The sequence below is a fragment of the Arachis hypogaea genome, chromosome 3, assembly GCF_003086295.3.
Source record: "Arachis hypogaea cultivar Tifrunner chromosome 3, arahy.Tifrunner.gnm2.J5K5, whole genome shotgun sequence".
NCBI classification, from domain to species: domain Eukaryota; kingdom Viridiplantae; phylum Streptophyta; class Magnoliopsida; order Fabales; family Fabaceae; genus Arachis; species Arachis hypogaea.
Window position 1 is genome coordinate 109,542,869 of NC_092038.1, and position 21,094 is coordinate 109,563,962.

The 21,094-nt window shown below is 36.4% G+C and overlaps 2 non-coding genes across 2 annotated transcripts; both read right to left on the minus strand.

Annotated features, from left to right (window-relative positions):
* Positions 1–12,991: 12,991 nt before the first annotated feature.
* LOC112793414 (small nucleolar RNA R71) lies at positions 12,992–13,099 on the minus strand. Its single transcript, XR_003198106.1, has one exon. It is a non-coding gene; the product is annotated as a small nucleolar RNA R71 (small nucleolar RNA).
* Positions 13,100–19,261: 6,162 nt separating this feature from the next.
* On the minus strand, positions 19,262–19,365 carry LOC112793796 (small nucleolar RNA R71). The gene has a single exon (XR_003198490.1). It is a non-coding gene; the product is annotated as a small nucleolar RNA R71 (small nucleolar RNA).
* Between the last annotated feature and the right edge of the window lie 1,729 nt (positions 19,366–21,094).

The following is a 21,094-nucleotide window of genomic DNA, read 5'->3' on the forward strand; positions in this document are numbered from 1 at the left end:
CGGACTTTGCCACCCTTCTCGAGTCCCATCCAAACCACTCAATCATCCACACCTTGGCTGATTCCTCCTTAAGACTAGAACACCTCAATTATCCACCGTTTCTCAAGCTCTAAATCTCAAACTCCTTACTCCTCACCAATTGAATTTCCAGCACCCATGATTCAATTCCAAACTTCCAATATCCACCAATTTAACTCCAATTCAATAAGATGCACGATCTAATTCATACAATATCATAATAATCAATATTGAGCTCACTAAATCACTAATTCATAAGGGTTAGGGTTTCCTTACCATTACCCACGAGTCAAATGGATAAAATTCAGTAATTATCCACCCTAGAGTACCTCTAAACCATCAAAATCACAAAATCTCTCAATACTAAAACTCAAAATCATGAATTGAAGATGGGAGAACTGGGTGATAAAACGTGATTTTCTTACCAAATGTTTTAGTAAATTTTATAGAGAATTTCGAGACAAACACGTGGCAGCTGACGATTCATCAATCGGAGCTCTGAATTGAAAGTTATGGACGATTGAATTTTTGGAGACATTAAGGTTAGGTTTTGACGTAATTTTTCTCTCTTCTGCGTGCTTCCACTGACGCAATGGACAAAAAGGCTGGTGATTAGGTTTATATAAGTGGGCCTTAGGCCCGATTTAGGTCTGATTTGATTGGTTCGGTTTGTTAGCCCGGTTTTAGGTCAAAATTTTTAAAATTAATGTTAAAATTTATATTTTAATTATTTCTACTTCATAAAATTATAAAACTTAATTTTCTAATATTTTTAAATAATAATTAATTTATTGGTTAATTATTTACTAATTATTCGGGATTTACACTGTTTCCTGGCTTTATAAGTTCTTGTCGATAAATATGGTGATGTAGTTTACTTTGGAGAACATGATTGCAACATCCAGGTACCATGAGCCTTAACTAATTTCTCTATTGTATTCTATCAAATGTTTTTTTAATTTATATAAAAAAGCTGTTAATTTATTTTCAACATGTAAAAGCAAAAAAATATTGGAACTATATGGCTAGTTTTGTATTTTCATTTTCAATTGATATATTTTTTGGTAGTATTAATAAAAACAACACGTTATCATTTTGTTTCCTATTTTTAAAGTTCTACTAATAGGCTGTTGGATATCTGGTGTTGCTTGAAAACAATAAATTGATTTAAAAAGATATGAGAAAATAGAGGGAGAATACAAGAACTTATTTGCTTAGTAGTCTCTCAAATATCACCACTATTTTTGCAATTCATCAACGAAAACTCTTTTTTTCAAGTTGATAACCAAAATTTTTATGAAGAAGTTCTTTAATTTTTTGCCCTTTTCCCTAAGTACTATTTAGTAGTTTATGATGAATAAAATTTTTTTAATTAATTACTGTCCTCTACATATGCAGCCTCCTGTGAAGATGGTACCCACTAGCATGGCAAAAAAATTTGCCGGCATAAATGCATGATAGATATGATATGACATTTGGAATATCATCAAGAATGACTGGCCTTGTTTTAATCACTCTGTTTGTCCATTTATGTAAAAATTTTAATGAAATTTTAATAATTAACTTGGCATTATTATCTTTGTTCTTGATACATTGTAAAAACCAAACATCATGTTTGGTTCAACTGCTAATATCAAATACTGGTTGTTTTGAAATATTATGAATGTTTGAATATAAGTTAGATGAAAATTTGTATTAATTAAATTTATATTTGTATGAAAACAGGTTTATTTTGTAATGAAAAAATCTAAAAGAATTTTGTTTTACCTTATTGACGGATTTACAGATGGATTTTTCGTCTGTATTCAGAGTTTGGAATGCTTTTTCATGGTTCCAATTACCGACGAAAAATCTATCAGAAAATCTGACGTTGGTTACCGACAGAAAATCTGTCGAAAATTGAACGGTTTAAGCGAAATGAGGGTGACGATTACCGAGGAAAAATTTGTTGGTAACGGAAAAAATATGTTGATAAATTACAGACAGAGAATTCGTTGAATAATCTGACTTTTTTTTAGCGAAGGGGTGATGATTCTTGAGGGAAATTTTATCGGTAACGGGAAAAAATCTATCGGTAAATATTTTTCGACGAGACTTTTACAGAAAAATGGAATTTGTCAGTAATATCATCGATAACAAAAACAACCATCTATATTAAAGACTAAATCTGTCTATAATAAGTAATTTTCTAGTTGTGGTGGATCAACTTCCAAATACAGATTGGACTCATTTTGGAAGCAGTTACATACTCAACGGTTACGTACTCAGTTACGTACTCACATATAATGGAGTTATAACTGCCTAAGTATGTGGAATTCTCTCATAACGGAGTTACAACTGTCCAAAAGTGTGGAACAAGTCTTCTACAAGCAGTTTTAGAAGTTATTAGATATAATAGTAATTTTTAATTATTATTATTCTCTATAAATAGGAATTTTAGAATTAGAATAAAGAGTTGGAATTCCACTTCAAAAATACTCTCGTATGCTCGCATCCCCAGTGACTTTCTGAGTATATCACGAGTTCATTTTCTGTTGGGTTCTGTTGATTTGAGAAATTAAATAACTTCAATTGATGATGATAAATATTATTTTATTGGGTTAATCATCTAATTAGTTTTTAATTGTGCTTGATAAAGTGTTGCAGGCCAAAGAGAGAATATTGCAGCAGCCCAATAGGAGAAAAATCAAGTCAGAAACAAAATGTGCTACAAAGCACTAAAAGTCCAAAGTTGTTAAGTAAAGGAATTAGCTGGGTTGAATGGAAAATAAATCCAACCCAAGCCCATGAAGACTCTATCAAGTTGAAGCCTTCCAAAGCACCTCACATGTTTGCTTCAGTAAGAATTAGAAAGAAAGAGAAAGCCTAATCACAAAGGCCTCAAATTTGTTGAAGTGAGCCCATATTCATAAGCAAGCACATTAGGTGATCCAAGTCCATTCCTTATCTAACTTAGTGGCTAACCAAGTAACTAAAGTTCATTTGCATCTGAACTAATCCCTTTTCCGCGGAACCAACTTTCTGTTCTCGTTCTTCTCTTCTCTCACCCACGCATGACAAGATAGCCATGCTAGGGTTCACATCCTAGAAGAAAAGGAGAGTTCCTGGTCGCAAGCTTGGTCTTTCGAACAATACACAAAGAAGAAAAGGAGAAGAAGCTTCTTGAAGAAAAGGTCAAATCAATGAAGCCAAAAGCAAAGGGCTCATCTAGCTTAATCAGAAGATAAAGGTAGATTGTTTCCACTTATATGCATGTTGATAGCTTGATTGAAACCTACCTTCTACACATACCATTTCGAAAAAAATGAAGAAAGTGGTGTCTATTTTTCCCTGCTGTGAATCAATGAATGAGATTGTTTCTTGGAGCCAAAGCACAAGATTAATGGCTTGGATTTTGACAAACTGATGGAAAGAGAAAAAGGTTGCTGCTGTTGTGTCTACTACGGGGCTTAGTTCCAAGTCAAAATCCCTGATTCTTTGGGCAGATGAATGAAAGAGAAAAAGGCTAATTTCCAGCTGGTTCAAGAACCAAGGAGCTGAAACCCTAGCCTTGGCTCAAGCAAGATACAAATAGGAAAATTACTTCAGAGTGAAGGCAAGGAGAGAAAACCAGGGTTTAAAGCTTAATGTTCTGAGAAGTCTTTTCTGAGAGAGTTCATCTACTTGGACAGTGCTTTCTTTCAAAGAAGCATTCTGCCAGAATTAGGAACTAAATCAGAGTTAAGCAAATCTGGTTTATCACATAGCAAAGAGGCTGTTGAAGAGTCAATCTCCTTCATGTTTTTACAGATTGTATTTTACTTTTCAATGTTTATCTTTCTATAATTTCTTGAGGTAAAAGGTTGAATGAATGAGTCATTGAAAGAGCCTAAGAGAGAAAAAGGCAGAGAGATACACATGAGTGAAAAGCCTAGAGTTAATTTCAGATTTTTTTAGGTAAGTCTATGTCTTGTATCTTGTACCTGTGAGGTATCCCTTTCTTAGTTGGATTAGCACTAAGAGAAAGAGTTAGGTATTAGCATAATCAAGTCAAGTTAGGTTAGAACTTGAGTATGAAAGGATTATGTCAATCCTGTGGAATTGGTGTATGTAATACTTTAACTATAGTGGAAATTCTACCACTATTGTGGTGGAGATTAGATGTAGGTTGCATTGCACATGGCAACCGAACCAAGATACATGATGGTGTCAGCTTCTCTCTTCCCTACTCTGTTTTGTTTTCTGATATTCATGAGACAAAATGAAATTGTCTCATAAATTTTCCGCTGCTGAGTTCAAACAGATTAAGATTGCAAGTTTGTTTTAAAAGGGTTATTACAGTAACTTGAAAGAAGGTCATAGATTCAACCCCCCTTTCTCTAAGCCTTCTACAACCTTCAATTATTATCAGGAGCTAAGGTCTCAAAAATCAAGCTTAACCGCTTGAAGCAAAGATCCAATGGCGAACAACTTGGGCACAACCACAGTTGTCTATACCCTCACTGAAGGCCAGTCAAACAACAGGCCTCCTTTCTTCAACGGGAAGAACTATGCCTACTGGAAAGAGAGGATGAGGATCTTCATCCAATCCATTAACTACAATATATGGAAGATTGTTGTGAGCGGCCCCAAGATTTCAACAAAAACAAGTGCTGATGGAGTGGTGAGTCCAAAAGAAGAAGCTGAATGGAATGAGGACAACAAGAAGAAGATAGAGCTGAATGCTAAAGCCATCAACCTTCTTCACTGTGCTATCAGCTTTGAAGAGTACCGAAACGTGTCTAGATGCAAGACAGCCAAAGAAATCTGGGAAAAACTCTAGGTTACACACAAAGGCACTAAACAGGTCAAAGAAACGAGGATTGATATGCTGCGAAAAGAGTACGAGATGTTTAACATGAAGGATGGAGAAAGCATTGATGAAGTGTTTGAGAGATTCTCAATAATAATCAACAACCTTGATGCTATGGGTACAAACTATTCAGAACAAACCCTAGTGAGAAAACTCCTTAGAAGCCTCACAAAAGAATGAAAAACCACTGCCACTGTCCTAGCTGAGAGCAATAACCTAAGCCCTATAACCTATGATAAACTGAGAGGAAAACTCCTAGCCTATGAAACCACATGCACAAAATCGGACTCAAAGAAAAAGGGAATAGCCCTCAAGTCAAAATAGAATCAAAAGAAAGTGAGTCTAGTGATGGTATTTCAGATGATGAGCTTATGTTTTTTGTTAGGAGATTTAGAAGGATGATGAAGAACAAGGGCAAGTACAAGGGTTAAAGCTCAAAGGAACACAAGATGGACTTGAGCAAAGAAACGTGTCATCATTACAAAGAGACTGGACATTTCAAGCTAAACTATCCAAAGCTCAAGAAGGAGGACAAAGCGAAAAAAGAAAGGAAAAGAGTGCTCATGGCAGCTTGGGAGGATCTTGAGAATGACTCCAATGTAGAAGAATAGTCCGAAGGTGAAGATAAAGACTGCTTCAAGGCTGGAAACAATAATCTTGATGAGGTAAATTACTATGACTTGTCTATAGATGATTTACATGCCATTATTGATGATCTCACTTTAAATTCCTCAAAATTGCTAGATAAGTACAATAAGTGCAGATTTGAAAAAGATGTATTAAAAGCTAAAAATGACTTCTTAGAAAAACTGAAGGAAACTGAGTGTGCTATGGACATTATTGAAGAAAACAGATTTCTAAAATCTGAACTTAAAAAATTAAAAGGAAAGCACATTGTGGATCCTTCTCAAGAGTTAATTGCTGAAAATGAAAGATTAAATGATATGATTAAAAGGATGAATGGTGACTTAGCAAAATTTGCTCAAAGTTCAAGTAACTTGGACAAATTACTTGCAAGCCAAAGACCATTGTTTGAAAAATCTGGTTTAGGTTATTGATGAGGGATAATTTATACGTTTTTTGGCATTGTTTTTAAGTAGTTTTTAGTAAGATCTAGCTACTTTTAGGGATGTTTTTATTAGTTTTTATGCAAAATTTACATTTCTGGACTTTACTATGAGTTTGTGTGTTTTTCTAGGATTTCAGGTATTTTCTGGCTGAAATTGAGGGACCTGAGCAAAAATCTGATAGGAGGCTGATAAAGGACTGCTGATGCTGTTGGATTCTGACCTCCCTGCACTCGAAATATATTTCCAGAGCTACAGAGCTCTAAATGGTGCGCTCTCAATTGCGTTGGAAAGTAGACATCCAGGGCTTTCCAGCAATATATAATATTTTATACTTTATTCGAGTTTAGATGATGCAAACTGGCGTTCAACACCAGTTTCATGCTGCATTATGGAGTAAAACGCAGAAACACATCACAAACCAGAGTTAAACGCCAAAAACACAATACAACTTGGCGTTTAACTCGAAGAGAAGCCTCTGCATGTGTAAAGCTCAAACTCAGCCCAAGCACACACCAAAGTGGGCCCCGGAAGTAGACTTCTGCACGAAGACTTATTTTTGTAAACCCTAGTAACTAGTCTAGTATAAATAAGACTTTTTACTATTGTATTTTAATCAGTCTTTTGATTGATCTTTGATCAGTGTATGCAATTTTAGACCTTCATGGGGGCTGACCATTCGGCCATGCCTGGACCATCACTTATGTATTTTCAACAGTGGAGTTTCTACACCCCATAGATTAAGGTGTGGAGCTCCGCTGTACCTCGAGTATTAATGCAATTACTATTATTCTTCTATTCAATTCAGCTTATTCTTATTCTAAGATATTTGATGCACTTCAACATGATGAATGTGATGATCCGTGACACTCATCATCATTCTCACCTAAGAACGCGTGCCTGACAATCACTTCCGTTCTACCTTAGATTGAGCGCGTATATCTTGGATTCCTTAATCAGAATCTTCGTGGTATAAGCTAGAATTATTGGCGGCCATTCCTAAGATCCGAAAAGTCTAAACCTTGTCTTTGGTATTCCGAGTAGGATCTGAGATGGGATGACTGTGACGAGCTTCAAACTCGCGAGTGTTGGGCGTAGTGACAGACGCAAAAGAATCACTGGATTCTATTCCAACATGATCGAGAACCGACAGATGATTAGCCGTGCTGTGACAGAGCATTTGGACCATTTTCACTGAGAGGACGGGAGGTAGCCATTGACAACGGTGAAACCCAACATGCAGCTTTCCATGAAAAGGAGTAAGAATGATTGGATGAAAGCAGTAGGAAAGCAGAGATTCAGAAGGAACACAGCATCTTCACGCGTTTATCTGAAACTCCCACCAAAGAATTACATAAGTATCTCTATCTTTATTTTATGCTTTATTTATCTTTATATTCAAAAACCATTATAACCATTAGAATCCGCCTGACTAAGATTTACAAGATGACCAAAGCTTGCTTCATACCAACAATCTCCGTGGGATCGACCCTTACTCACGTAAGGTATTACTTGGACGACCCAGTGCACTTGCTGGTTAGTTGTGCGAAGTTGTGACAAAGTGTGATTCACGTTTGAGAGCTCCAAGTCTTTGGCGCATGTTGATGATCACAATTTCGTGCTCCAAGTTTATGGCGCCGTTGTCGGGGATTGTTTGAGTTTGGACAACTGACGGTTCATCTTGTTGCTCAGATTAGGTAATTTTCTTCTTATTTTATTTTCAAAAAGTTTTCAAAAATCTTTCAAAAATTTATCTTCTTTTTTCGTTTTTCAAACATTAATTTTTGAAAAATCCAAAAAAAAAATTAGAAAATCATAAAATAAAAAATATTGTGTTTCTTGTTTGAGTCTTGAGTCAAATTTTAAGTTTGGTGTCAATTGCATGTTTTTTTAAAATTTATGCATTTTTTTCGAAAAAAAAACTCATGCATGGTGTTCTTCATGATCTTCAAGTTGTTCTTGGTAAGTCTTCTTGTTTGATCTTTATATTTTCTTGTTTTGTGTCTTTTGTTGTTTTTCTTATGCATTTTTGCATTCAAAGTGCCTAAACATGAAAAACCTTTAATTTTGGTGTCTTGCATTTTTTTTCTTTTCTTGAAACTTTTTCAAAAATAAATCTTGATGTTCATCTTGATCTTCAAAGTGTTCTTGGTGTTTATCTTGACATTCATAGTGTTCTTGCATGCATCATTTGTTTTGATCCAAAATTTTCATGTTTTGGGATATATTTGTGTTTTTCTCTCTCCTCATTAAAAATTGAAAAATAAAAAATATCTTTTCCTTCTTTTACTCAAAAATTCGAAATCTTTGGGTTGACTTAGTAAAAATTTTTTAAAATAAGTTGTTTCTTGTTAGTCAAGTCAAGATTTCATTTTTAAAATCTTATCTTTTTAAAATCTTTTTCAAAAATCAAATCTTTTTCATTTTTCTTTTGTATTTTCGAAAATTTTCAAAATCTTTTTCTTAATTTTATTTCATAATTCTCAAAAACTTTACTAACAATTAATGTGATTGATTCAAAAATTTGAAGTTTGTTACTTTCTTGTTAAGAAAGGTTCAATTTTAAATTCTAGAATCATATCTTTTAGTTTCTTGTTAGTCAAGTAATCAATTTTAATTTTAAAAATCAAATCTTTTTCAAAATAAATTTTAATCACATCTTTTCAATCATATCTTTTCAATCATATGTTTTTTCAAAATCAATTTCAAAAATCTTTTCTAACTCCTTATCTTTTCAAAATTGATTTTCAAATCTTTTTCAACTAATTAATTGACTTTTTGTTTGTTTCTTATCTTTTTCAAAACCACCTAACTACTTTTCTCTCTCTAATTTTTGAAAATTCCTCACTCTTTTTTAAAATTCTTTTAATTAATTAATTGTTTCAAATTTTAATTTTAATTTTATTTTTTCTCTTAATTTTCGAAAATCACTAACCTTTTTTTCAAAAATAATTTTCGAAATTCTCACCCTCTCCTCTCTTTCTATTTATTTTATTTATTTACTAACACTTCTCTTCATCTTAAAATTCGAACCCTCTCTTCTCTTCTGTGTTCGAATTTTTCTCCTCTTCATTCTTATTCTTCTTTTCTTCTACTCACATAAAGGAATCTCTATACTGTGACATAGAAGATTCCTCTTCATTTCTGTTCTCTTCTTTTTCATATAAGCAGGAGTAAGGACAAGAACATTCTTATTGAAGCAGATCCTGAACCTGAAAGGACTCTGAAGAAGAAGCTAAAAGAAGCTAAAGCACAACAATCTAGAGAAAACTTTAAAGAGAATCTCGAAAAAGAAGGAGACATGGCCGAACCCAATAACAATGGTGGAGGCGTGATAAGCGGATAATTTATACGCTTTTTGGCATTTTTTAGGTAGTTTTTAGTAGGATCTAGCTACTTTTTGGGATATTTTTATTAGTTTTTATGCAAAATTCACATTTCTGGACTTTACTAAGAGTTTGTGTGTTTTTCTGTGATTTCAGGTATTTTCTGGCTGAAATTGAGGGACCTGAGCAAAAAATCTGATAGGAGGCTGACAAAGGACTGCTGATGCTGTTGGATTCTGACCTCCCTGCACTCAAAATTAAATTTTCTGGAGCTACAAAATTCTAAATGGTGCACTCTTAATGGCGTTAGAAAGTAGACATCCAGATCTTTCCAGAAATATATGATAGTCTATACTTTGTTCGAGTTTAGACGACGCAAACTGGCGTTCAACGCCAGTTCCATGCTGCATTCTGGAGTAAAACGCCAGAAACACGTTACAAACCAGAGTTAAACGCCAAAAACACGTTACAACTTGGCGTTTAACTCCAAGAGAAGCCTCTGCACGTGTAAAGCTCAAGCTCAGCCCAAGAACATACCAAAGTAGGCCACGGAAGTGGATTTCTGCATTTAGACTTATTTCTGTAAACCCTAGTAACTAGTCCAGTATAAATAGGACATTTTACTATTGTATTAAACATCTTTGGTCTCAGTTTTAATCAGTTGTTCATCTTAGGAGACTATTGATCACGTTTTGGAGGCTGGCCTCTCGGCCATGCCTGGACCATCACTTATGTATTTTCAACGGTGGAGTTTCTACACACCATAGATTAAGGTGTGGAGCTCTGCTGTACCTTGAGAATTAATGCAATTACTATTATTCTTCTATTCATTTCAAGCTTATTCTTGTTCTAAGATATCATTCACACTTCAATCTGATGGATGTGATGAACCATGATACTCATCATCATCCATCCTTATGAACGTGTGCCTGACAACCATCCCCGTTCTACCTAAGATTGAATGAATATCTCTTGGATTCCTTAATCAGAATCTTCATGGTATAAGCTAAAATTATTGGCGGCCATTCTTGAGAATCCGAAAAGTCTAAACCTTGTCTGTGGTATTTCGAGTAGGATTCAGGGATTGAATGACTGTGACGAGCTTCAAACTCGCGATTGTTGGGCGTAGTGAAAGACGCAAAAGAATCAATGGATTCTATTCCGACATGATCGAGAACCGATAGATGATTAGCCGTGCTGTGAAAAAGCATTTTGACCATTTCACTGAGAGGATGGGAAGTAGCCATTGACAACGATGATTCCATACATACAGCTTGCCATGGAAAGGAGTGAGAATGATTGAAGGAAGGTAGTAGGAAAGCAGAGATTCAAAAGGGACAAAAGCCTCTCCATACACTTATCTAAAACTCCCACCAATGATTTACATAAGTATCTCTGTCTTTATTTTATGTTTTATTTATCTTTATATTTGAAGGCCATTATCACCATTTGAATCCTCCTAACTGAGATTTACAAGATGACCATAGCTTGCTTTATACCAACAATCTCCGTGGGATCGACCCTTACTCACGTAAGGTATTACTTGGACGACCCAGTGCACTTGCTGGTTAGTTGTGCGAAGTTGTGACAAAGTGTGATTCACGTTTGAGAATCCAAGTCTATTGGCGCCATTGTTGATGATCACAATTTTGCCTATCAGTTTTTGGCGCCGTTGCCGAAGATTGTTTGAGTTTGGACAACTGACGGTTCATCTTGTTGCTCAGATTAGATAATTTTCTTTTCAAAAAGTTTTCCAAAATATTTTTTCAAAAAAATTTCTTTGTTATCGTTTTTCCAAAAATTATTTTCGAAAAAACGAAAAAAAAAATTATAAAATCATAAAAATAAAAAATATTATGTGTTTCTTGTTTGAGTCTAGAGTCAATTTTTAAGTTTGGTGTCAATTGCATGTTCTAAAAATTTGTGTATTTTTCGAAAATTCATGCATGTGTTCTTCATGATCTTCAAGTTGTTCTTGATAAGTCTTCTTGTTTGATCTTCATATTTTCTTGTTTTGTGTCTTTTGTTGTTTTTCATATGCATTTTTGCATTCATAGTGTCTAAGCATTGAAAATTTCTAACTTTAGTGTCTTGCATGTTTTTCTTTTCTTGAAAATTTTTCAAAACTAAGTTTTGATGTTCATCTTGATCTTCAAAGTATTCTTGGTGTTCATCTTGACATTCATAGTGTTCTTGCATGCATCATGTGTTTTGATCCAAAATTTTCATGTTTTGGGTCATATTAGTGTTTTGCTCTCTCATCACTAAAAATTCAAAAATAAAAAATATCTTTTCCTTATTTTGCTCATAATTTTCGAAAATTTGAGTTGACTTAGTCAAAAAAATTTTAAAACTTAGCTATTTCTTATAAGTCAAGTCAAAATTTCAATTTTAAAAAAAGAAATCCTATCTTTTCAAAATCTTTTTCCAAAATCAAATCTTTTTCATTTTTTATTATTTTCGAAAATTTTTAAAATTTATTTTCAAAATCTTTTTCTTATCTTTATTTCAAAATTTCGAAAACTTTACTAACAATTAATGTGATTGATTCAAAAATTTGAAGTTTTACTTTCTTGTTAAGAAATGTTCAATCTTTAAATTTTAGAGTCATATCTTTTAGTTTCTTGTTAGTCAAATAATCAATTTTAATTTTAAAAATAAAATCTTTTCCAAAATATCTTTTTCAATCATATCTTTTCAAAATATCTTTTTCAAATCATATCTTTTTCAAAATTGATTTCAAAAATCTTTTTTAATTCTTATCTTTTCAAAATTGATTTCCAAATCTTTTTCAAATAACTAACTGACTTTTTGTTTATTTCTTATCTTTTTCAAAATCACCTAACTACTTTCCTCTCTCTAATTTTCGAAAATTACCTCCCTCTTTTTCAAAATTCTTTTTTTAACTAATTGTTTCAAATTTTAATTTTTATTTTATTCCTTTTCTTAATTTTTGAATTTTAGCTTTAATATTTTTCTTTTATTTTAGTTAAATTTTGAAAACTTTTCTCTCTCATCTCTTTCTATTTATTTATTCATTTACTAACACTTCTCTTCATCTTAAAATTTGAACCCCCACTTCCTCTCTGAGTTCAAATTTTCCTCTTTTCCTTCTTCTATTCTTTTCTTCTTCTACTAACATAAAGGAATATCTCTACTGTGGTAAAGAGGATCCCTATTATTATTTTCTGTTCCCTTCTTTTTCATATGAGTAGGAGTAAGGACAAGGACATTCTTGTTGAAGCAGATCCTGAACCTGAAAGGACCCTAAAGAGGAAGCTAAGGGAATGTAAGCACAACACTCTGGAGAGGACTTGACAGAAATTTTTGAAAAAGAAGAGGAGATGGCAGCCGAAAATAATAACAACAATAATAACACAAGGAGGATGCTTGGTGATTATACTACACCTACTTCCAACTTTTATGGAAGAAGCATCTCAATCTCTGCCATTGGAGCAAACAATTTTGAGCTGAAGCATCAACTAGTTGCTCTAATGCAACAGAACTACAAGTTTCATGGACTTCCATCAGAAGATCCCTACCAGTTTTTAACTGAGTTCTTGTAGATCTGTGAGACTGTTAAGACTAATGGAGTAGATCCTGAAGTCTACAAGTTCATGCTTTTCCCTTTTGCTGTAAGAGACAGAGCTAGAACATGGTTGGACTCACAACATAAAGATAGCCTGGACTCTAGGGATAAGCTGGTCACGGCCTGCTTGGCCAAGTTCTTTCCTCCTCAAAAGCTGAGCAAGCTTAGAGTGGATGTTCAAACCTTCAAGCAAAAAGATGGTGAATCCCTCTATGAAGCTTGGGAAAGATACAATTAGATGACCAAAAAGTGTCCTTCTGACATGCTTTCAGAGTGGACCATTCAGGATATATTCTATTATGGTCTATCTGAGTTCTCTAAGATGTCACTGGACCATTCTATAGGTGGATCCATTCACCTAAAGAAAACGCATGCAGAAGCTCAAGAACTTATTGAAATGGTTGCAAACAACCAATTCATGTATACTTCTGAGAGGAATCCTGTTAATAATGGGACGTCTCAGAGGAAAGGAGTTCTTGAAATTGATGCTCTGAATGCCATATTGGCTCAGAATAAAATGTTGACTCAGCAAGTCAACATGATTTTTCAAAGTCTGAATGGATGGCAAAATGCATCCAACAGTACTAAAGTGGCATCTTCTGAAGTAGAAGCTTATGATCCTGAGAACCCTGCAATGGCAGAGGTAAATTACATGGGTGAACCTTATGGAAACACCTATAATTTCTCATGGAGAAATCATCCAAATTTCTCATGGAAGGATCAACAAAAGCCTCAATAAGGCTTTAATAATGGTAGAAGAAGCAAGCTTAGCAATAGCAAGCCTTTTCCATCATCTTCTCAGCAACAGACAGAGAATTCTGAGCAGGCCCCTCTAGTTTAGTAAACATAGTCTCTGATCTATCTAAGGCCGCTTTAAGTTTCATGAGTGAAACAAGGTCCTCCATTAGAAATTTGGAGGCACAAGTGGGCCAGCTGAGTAAGAAAATCATTGAAACTCCACCTAGTACTCTCCCAAGCAATACAGAAGAGAATCCAAAAAGAGAGTGCAAGGCCATTCATATAATCAATATGGCCGAATGCACAAAGGAGGAGAAGGACGTGAATCCCAGTGAGGAAGACCTCCTGGGACGTCCTCTAAACAAAAAGGAGTTCCAAACTGAGGAACCTAAGGAATCTGAGGCTCACCTAGAGACCATAGAGATTCCATTGAACCTCCTTTTGCCATTCATGAGCTCTGAGAACTATTCTTCCTCTGAAGAGGATGAAGATGTAACTGAAGAGCAAGTTACTCAATATCTATGAGACATCATGAAGCTGAATGCCAAGTTGTTTGGTAATGAGACTTGGAAAGGTGAACCTCCCTTGCTCATTAGTGAACTAGATACATGGGTTCAGCAAACTCTGCCTCAAAAGAAACAAGATCCTGGTAAATTCTTAATACCCTGTACCATAGGCACCATGACCTTTGAGAAGGCTCTGTGTGACCTGGGGTCAGGTATAAATCTTATGCCACTCTCTGTAATGGAGAAGTTATGGATCTTTGAGGTACAAGCTGCAAGAATCTCATTAGAGATGGCAGACAAGCCAATACAACAAGCTTATGGATTGGTAGAGGACGTGTTAGTGATGGTTAAAGGCCTTTACATCCCTGCTGATTTCATAATCCTAGACACTGGGAAGGAGGAGGATGAATGCATCATCCTTGGAAAACCCTTCCTAGCCACAGCAGGAGCTGTGATTGATGTTGACAGAGGTGAACTAGTCCTTCAATTGAATGGGGACTACCTTGTGTTTAAAGCTCAAGGTTATCCTTCTGTAAACATGGAGAGGAAGCATAAAAAGCTCCTCTCAATACAGAGTCAAACAAAGTCCCCACAGTCAAACTCTAAGTTTGGTGTTGGGAGGCCACAACCAAACTCTAAGTTTGGTGTTGAGAAGCCCCCACATTCAAACTCTATGTTTGGTGTTGGGAGGCCCTCATCATGCTCTGAACATCTGTGAAGCTCCATGAGAGCTCACTGTCAAGCTATTGACATTAAAGAAGCGCTTATTGGGAGGCAACCCAATTTTTATTTATCTATATTTTTATTGTTCTTTTATGTTTTATTAGGTTCATGATCATGTGGAGTCACAAAACAAATGCTAAAATTAAAAACAGAATCAAAAACAGTAGAAAAAATAGCACACCTTGGAGGAAGAGCCTACTGGCGTTTAAACGCCAGTAAGGAGTATCTGGCTGGCGTTCAACGCCAGAACAGAGCATGAATCTGGGTTGAACGCCAGAAACAAGCAGCAGTCTGGCATTTAAATGCCAGGATTGCACCCTGAGGAAAGCTGGCATTTAACGCCAGAAACAAGCATCAAGCTGGCGTTAAACGCCAGAAACATGTTACATTTGGGCATTTAACGCCAGAAATAAGCTTCAGTCTGGCGTTAAACGCCAAGATTGCATGCAGAGGGTGTTTTACATGCCTAATTGGTGCAGGGATGGTAAATCCTTGACACCTTAGGATTTGTGGACCCCACAGGATCACTTCAAGATCTGTGGACCCCACAGGATCCCCACCTACCTCAACTCACTTTCTCTCTTCTTCACCCAATCCAATAACACTCTTCCCCAAACACCCTTCACCAATCACCTCAATCTCTCTTCCCCATCACCTCTTCACCACTCACATCCATCCACTCTTCCCCATAAACCCCACCTACCTTCAAATTCAAAATCTCTTTCCCACCCAAACCTACACTAAATGACCGAACTTCATTCCCTCTCCTTTCACTATATAAACCCCTACATCCTTCTTCATTTTCATACAACACAACCCTCTCTTCTCCCCCTTGGCCAAAACCTACACCACTCTCTCTCTCCTCCATCTCTTCGTCTTCTTCATCTATTCTTTCTTCTTTTGCTCGAGGATGAGCAACACTCTAATTTTGGTATGGTAAAAGCATAGCTTTTTTTTGTTTTTCCATAACCATTGATGGCACCTAAGGCCGGAGAAACCTCTAGAAAGAGGAAAGAGAAGACAAAAGCTTCCACCTCCGAGTCATGGGAGATGGAGAGATTCATCTCACAAGCCCATCACTAAAAAGAGGATGGAGTAAACAAGAGAGCCCATTCATGGATCTCAAGAGACACATGAGGAAGCTCATCATAAAGAAATCCCTGAGATGCCTCAAGGGATGCATTTTCCTCCAAATAACTAATAGGAACAACTCAACACTTCTCTAAAAGGATTGAGTCATGACATGAACCAATTAAGGGTGGAACATCAAGAGCACTCCATCATTCTCAATGAGATTAGAGAAGATCAAAGAGCTATGAGAGAGGAGCAACAAAGGCAAAGAAGAGACATATAGGAGCTCAAGAACACCATTGGTCCTTCAAGAAGAAGGCGCCATCATCACTAAGGTCCTTAACTTCCTTGTTCTTATCTCTCTATTTTTCGGTTTTTTTGAGCTTCATGTTTGTTAATGTTTGTGTCTTTATTACATGATCATTAGTATCTAGTGTCTATGTCTTAAGGCTATGAATAATTTCATGAATCCTTCACCTTTCTTAAATGAAAAATGTTTTTAATACAAAAGAACAAGAAGTACATGAGTTTCGAATTCATCCTTGAAATTAGTTTAATTATATTGATGTGGTGACAATACTTTTTGTTTTCTGAATGAATGCTTGAACAGTGCATATTTTTTATCTTGTTGTTTATGAATGTTAAAATTGTTTAAAAAGAGAGATGTTGTTGATGATTTGAAAAATCATAAAATTGATTCTTGAAGAAAGAAAAAGCAGTGAAAAACAAAGCTTGCAAAAAAAAAGTGGCGAAAAAAAGCAGAAAAAGCCAATAGACCTTAAAACCAAAAGGCAAGGGTAAAAAGGATCCAAGGCTTTGAGCATCAATGGATAGGAGGGCCCAAGAAAATAAAATCCAGGCCTAAGCGGCTAAATCAAGTTGTCCCTAACCATGTGCTTGTGGCATGTAGGTCCAAGTGAAAAGCTTGAGACTGAGTGGTTAAAGTCGTGATCCAAAGCAAAAGGAGTGTGCTTAAGAGCTCTAGACACCTCTAACTGGGGACTTTAGCAAAGCTAAGTCACAATCTAAAAAGGTTCACCCAGTTATGTGTCTGTGGCATTTATGTATCCGGTGGTAATACTGGAAAACAAAGTACTTAGGGCCACGGCCAAGACACATAAAAGTAGCTGTGTTCAAGAATCAACATACTTAACTAGGAGAATCAATAACACTATCTGAACTCTGAGTTCCTATGGATGCCAATCATTCTAAACTTCAAAGGATAAAGTGAGATGCCAAAACTGTTCAGAAGCAAAAAGCTACAAGTCCCGCTCATCTAGTTAGAACTAATATTCACTGACATTTTGAAATCTATAGTATATTCTCTTCTTTTTATCCTATTTTATTTTCAGTTGCTTAGGGACAAGAAATAATTTAAGTTTGGTGTTGGGATGAGCGGATAATTTATACGCTTTTTGGCAATGTTTTTAGGTAGTTTTTAGTATGATCTAGCTACTTTTAGGGATATTTTTATTAGTTTTTATGCAAAATTCACATTTCTGGACTTTACTATGAGTTTGTATGTTTTTCTGTGATTTTAGGTATTTTCTGGCTGAAATTGAGGGACCTGAGCAAAAAATCTGATAGGAGGCTGACAAAGGACTGCTGATGCTGTTGGATTCTGACATCCCTGCACTCCAAATGGCGCTCTCTCAATGGCGTTAGAAAGTAGACATCCAGAGCTTTCCAGCATTATATGATAGTCCATACTTTGTTCGAGTTTAGATGACGCAAACTGGCATTCAACACCAGTTCCATGCTTCATTCTGGAGTAAAATGCCAGAAACACGTTACAAACCAGAGTTAAATGGCAAAAACACATTACAACTCGGGGTTTAACTCCAAGAGAAGCCTCTGCACGCATAAAGCTCAAGCTCATCCCAAGCACACACCAAAGTGGGCCCCGGAAGTGGATTTCTGCATTTAGACTTATTTCCGTAAACCCTAGTAACTAGTCGAGTATAAATAGGACATTTTACTATTGTATTAGATATCTTTGGTCTCAGTTTTAATTAGTTGTTCATCTTAGGAGATTATTGATCATGTTTTGGAGGCTGGCCTCTCGGCCATGCCTGGACCATCACTTATGTATTTTCAACGGTGGAGTTTCTACACATCATAGATTAAGGTGTGGAGCTCTATTGTACCTCGAGAATTAATGCAATTACTATTATTCTTCTATTCGATTCAAGCTTATTCTTGTTCTAAGATATCATTCGCACTTCAACCTGATGGATATGATGATCCGTGACACTCATAATCATCCATCCTTATGAACGTGTGCCTGACAACCACCTCCGTTCTACCAAAGATTGAATGAATATCTCTTGAATTCCTTAATCAGAATCTTCGTGGTATAAGCTAGAATTATTGGTGGCCATTCTTGAGAATCCAGAAAATCTAAACCTTGTCTGTGGTATTCCGAGTAGGATTCAGGGATTGAATGACTGTGACGAGCTTCAAACTCGCGATTGTTGGGCGTAGTGATAGACGCAAAAGAATCATTAGATTCTATTCCGACATGATCGAGAATTGACAAATGATTAGCCGTGCTGTGACAGAGCATTTGGACCATTTTCACTGAGAGGATGGGAAGTAGCCATTAACAACGGTGATGCCCTACATACAGCTTGCCATGGAAAGGAGTGAGAATAATTGAAGGAAGGTAGTAGGAAAGCAGAGATTCAAAAGGGACCAAAGCCTTTCCATGCACTTATCTAAAACTCCCACCAATGATTTACATAAGTATCTCTATCTTTATTTTATGTTTTATTTATCTTTATATTCGAAGGCCATTATCACCATTTGAATTCGCCTAACTGAGATTTACAAGATGACCATAGCTTGCTTCATACCAACAATCTCCGTGGGATCGACCCTTACTCACGTAAGGTATTATTTGGACGACCCAATGCACTTGCTGGTTAGTTGTGCGAAGTTGTGACAAAGTGTGATTCATGTTTGAGAACACCAAGTCTATTGGCGCCATTGTTGATGATCACAATTTCGAGCACCAAGGCGCAAGGAGGATGCTTGGTGATTATACTACACCTACTTCCAATCTTTATGGAAGAAGCATCTCAATCCCTACCATTGGAGCAAACAATTTTGAGCTGAAGCCTCAACTAGTTGCTCTAATACAACAGATCTGCAAGTTTTGTGGACTTCCATCAGAAGATCCCTATCAGTTTTTAACTAAGTTCTTGCAGATCTGTGATACTGTTAAGACTAATGGAGTAGATCCTGAAGTCTACAGGCTCATGCTTTTCCCTTTTGCTGTAAGAGACAGAGCTAGAACATGGTTGGACTCACAACCTAAAGATAGCCTGGACTCTTGGGATAAGCTGGTCACGGCCTTCTTGGCCAAGTTCTTTCCTCCTCAAAAGCTGAGCAAGCTTAGAGTGGATGTTCAGACCTTCAAGCAAAAAGATGTTGAATCCCTTTATGAAGCTTGGGAAAGATACAAGCAGTTGACCAAAAAGTGTCCTTCTGGCATGCTTTCAGAGTGGACCATTTTAGATATATTCTATGATGGTCTATTTGAGCTTTCAAAGATGTCACTGGACTATTCTACAGGTGGATCCATTCACCTAAAGAAAATGCCTGCAGAAGCTCAAGAACTCATTGACATGGTTGCAATAACCAATTCATGTACACCTCTGAGAGGAATCCTGTGAGTAATGGGACGCCTCAGAAGAGGGAAGTTCTTGAAAGTGATGCTCTGAATGCCATATTGGCTCAGAACAAAATGTTGACTCAACAAGTTAACATGATCTCTCAGAGTCTGAATGGATTGCAAAATGCATCCAACAGTACTAAAGAGGCATCTTCTGAAGAAGAAGCTTATGATCCTGAGAACCCTGCAATGGCAGAGGTGAATTACCTGGGTGAATCCTATGGAAACACCTATAATTCCTCATGGAGAAATCATCCAAATTTCTCATGGAAGGATCAACAAAAGCCTCAACAAGGCTTTAATAATGGTAGAAGAAACAGGTTTAGCAATAGCAAGCCTTTTCCATCATCTTCTCAACAACAGACAGAGAATTCTGAGCAGAGCCCGTCTAGCTTAGCAAACATAGTCTCTGATCTATCTAAGGCCACTTTAAGTTTAATGAGTGAAACAAGGTCCTCCATTAGAAATTTGGAGGCACAAGTGGGTCAGTTGAGTAAGAAAATTACTGAAACTCCTCCTATTACTCTCCCAAGCAATACAGAAGAGAATCCAAAAAGAGAGTGCAAGGCCATTGATATAATCAATATGGCCGAATGCACAAAGGAGGAGAAGGATGTGAATCCCAATAAGGAAGACCTCCTGGGACGTCCTCTGAACAAAAAGGAGTTCCAAACTGAGGAACCTAAGGAATCTAAGGCTCACCTTGAGACCATAGAGATTCCATTGAACCTCCTTTTTCCATTCATGAGCTCTGAGAACTATTCTTCCTCTGAAGAGAATGAAGATGTAACTGAAGAGCAAGTTGCTCAATGTCTAGGAGCCATCATGAAGCTGAATGCCAAGTTGTTTGGTAATGAGACTTGGAAAGATGAACCTTCCTTGCTCATTAGTGAACTAAATACGCGGGTTCAGTAAACTTTACCTCAAAAGAAACAAGATCCTGGTAAATTCTTAATACCCTGTACCGTAGGCACCATGACCTTTGAGAAGGCTCTGTGTGACCTGGGGTCAGGTATAAATCTTATGCCACTCTCTGTAATGGAGAAACTGGGAATCTTTGAGGTACAAGCTGCAAGAATCTCATTAGAGATGGCAGACAAGTCAATAAAATAAGCTTATGGATTGGTAGAGGACGTGTTGGTAAAGGTTAAAGGTCTTTACATCCCTGCTGATTTCATAATCTTAGACACTGGGAGGGATGAGAATGAATCCATCATTCTTGGAAGACCCTTCCTAGCCACAGCAAAAGCTGTGATTGATGTTGACAGAGGTGAAGTAGTCCTTCAATTGAATGGGGACTACCTTGTGTTTAAAGCTCAAGGTTATCCTTCTGTAAACATGGAAAAGAGGCACGATAAGCTTCTCTCAATACAGAGTCAAACAAAGCCTCCACAATCAAACTCTAAGTTTGGTGTTGGGAGGCCACAACCAAACTCTAACTTTGGTGTTGAACCCCCACATTCAAACTCTAAGTTTGGTGTTGGGAGGTCCCAATAATGCTCTGAACATCTGTGAAGCTCTATGAGAGCTCACTGTCAAGCTATTGACA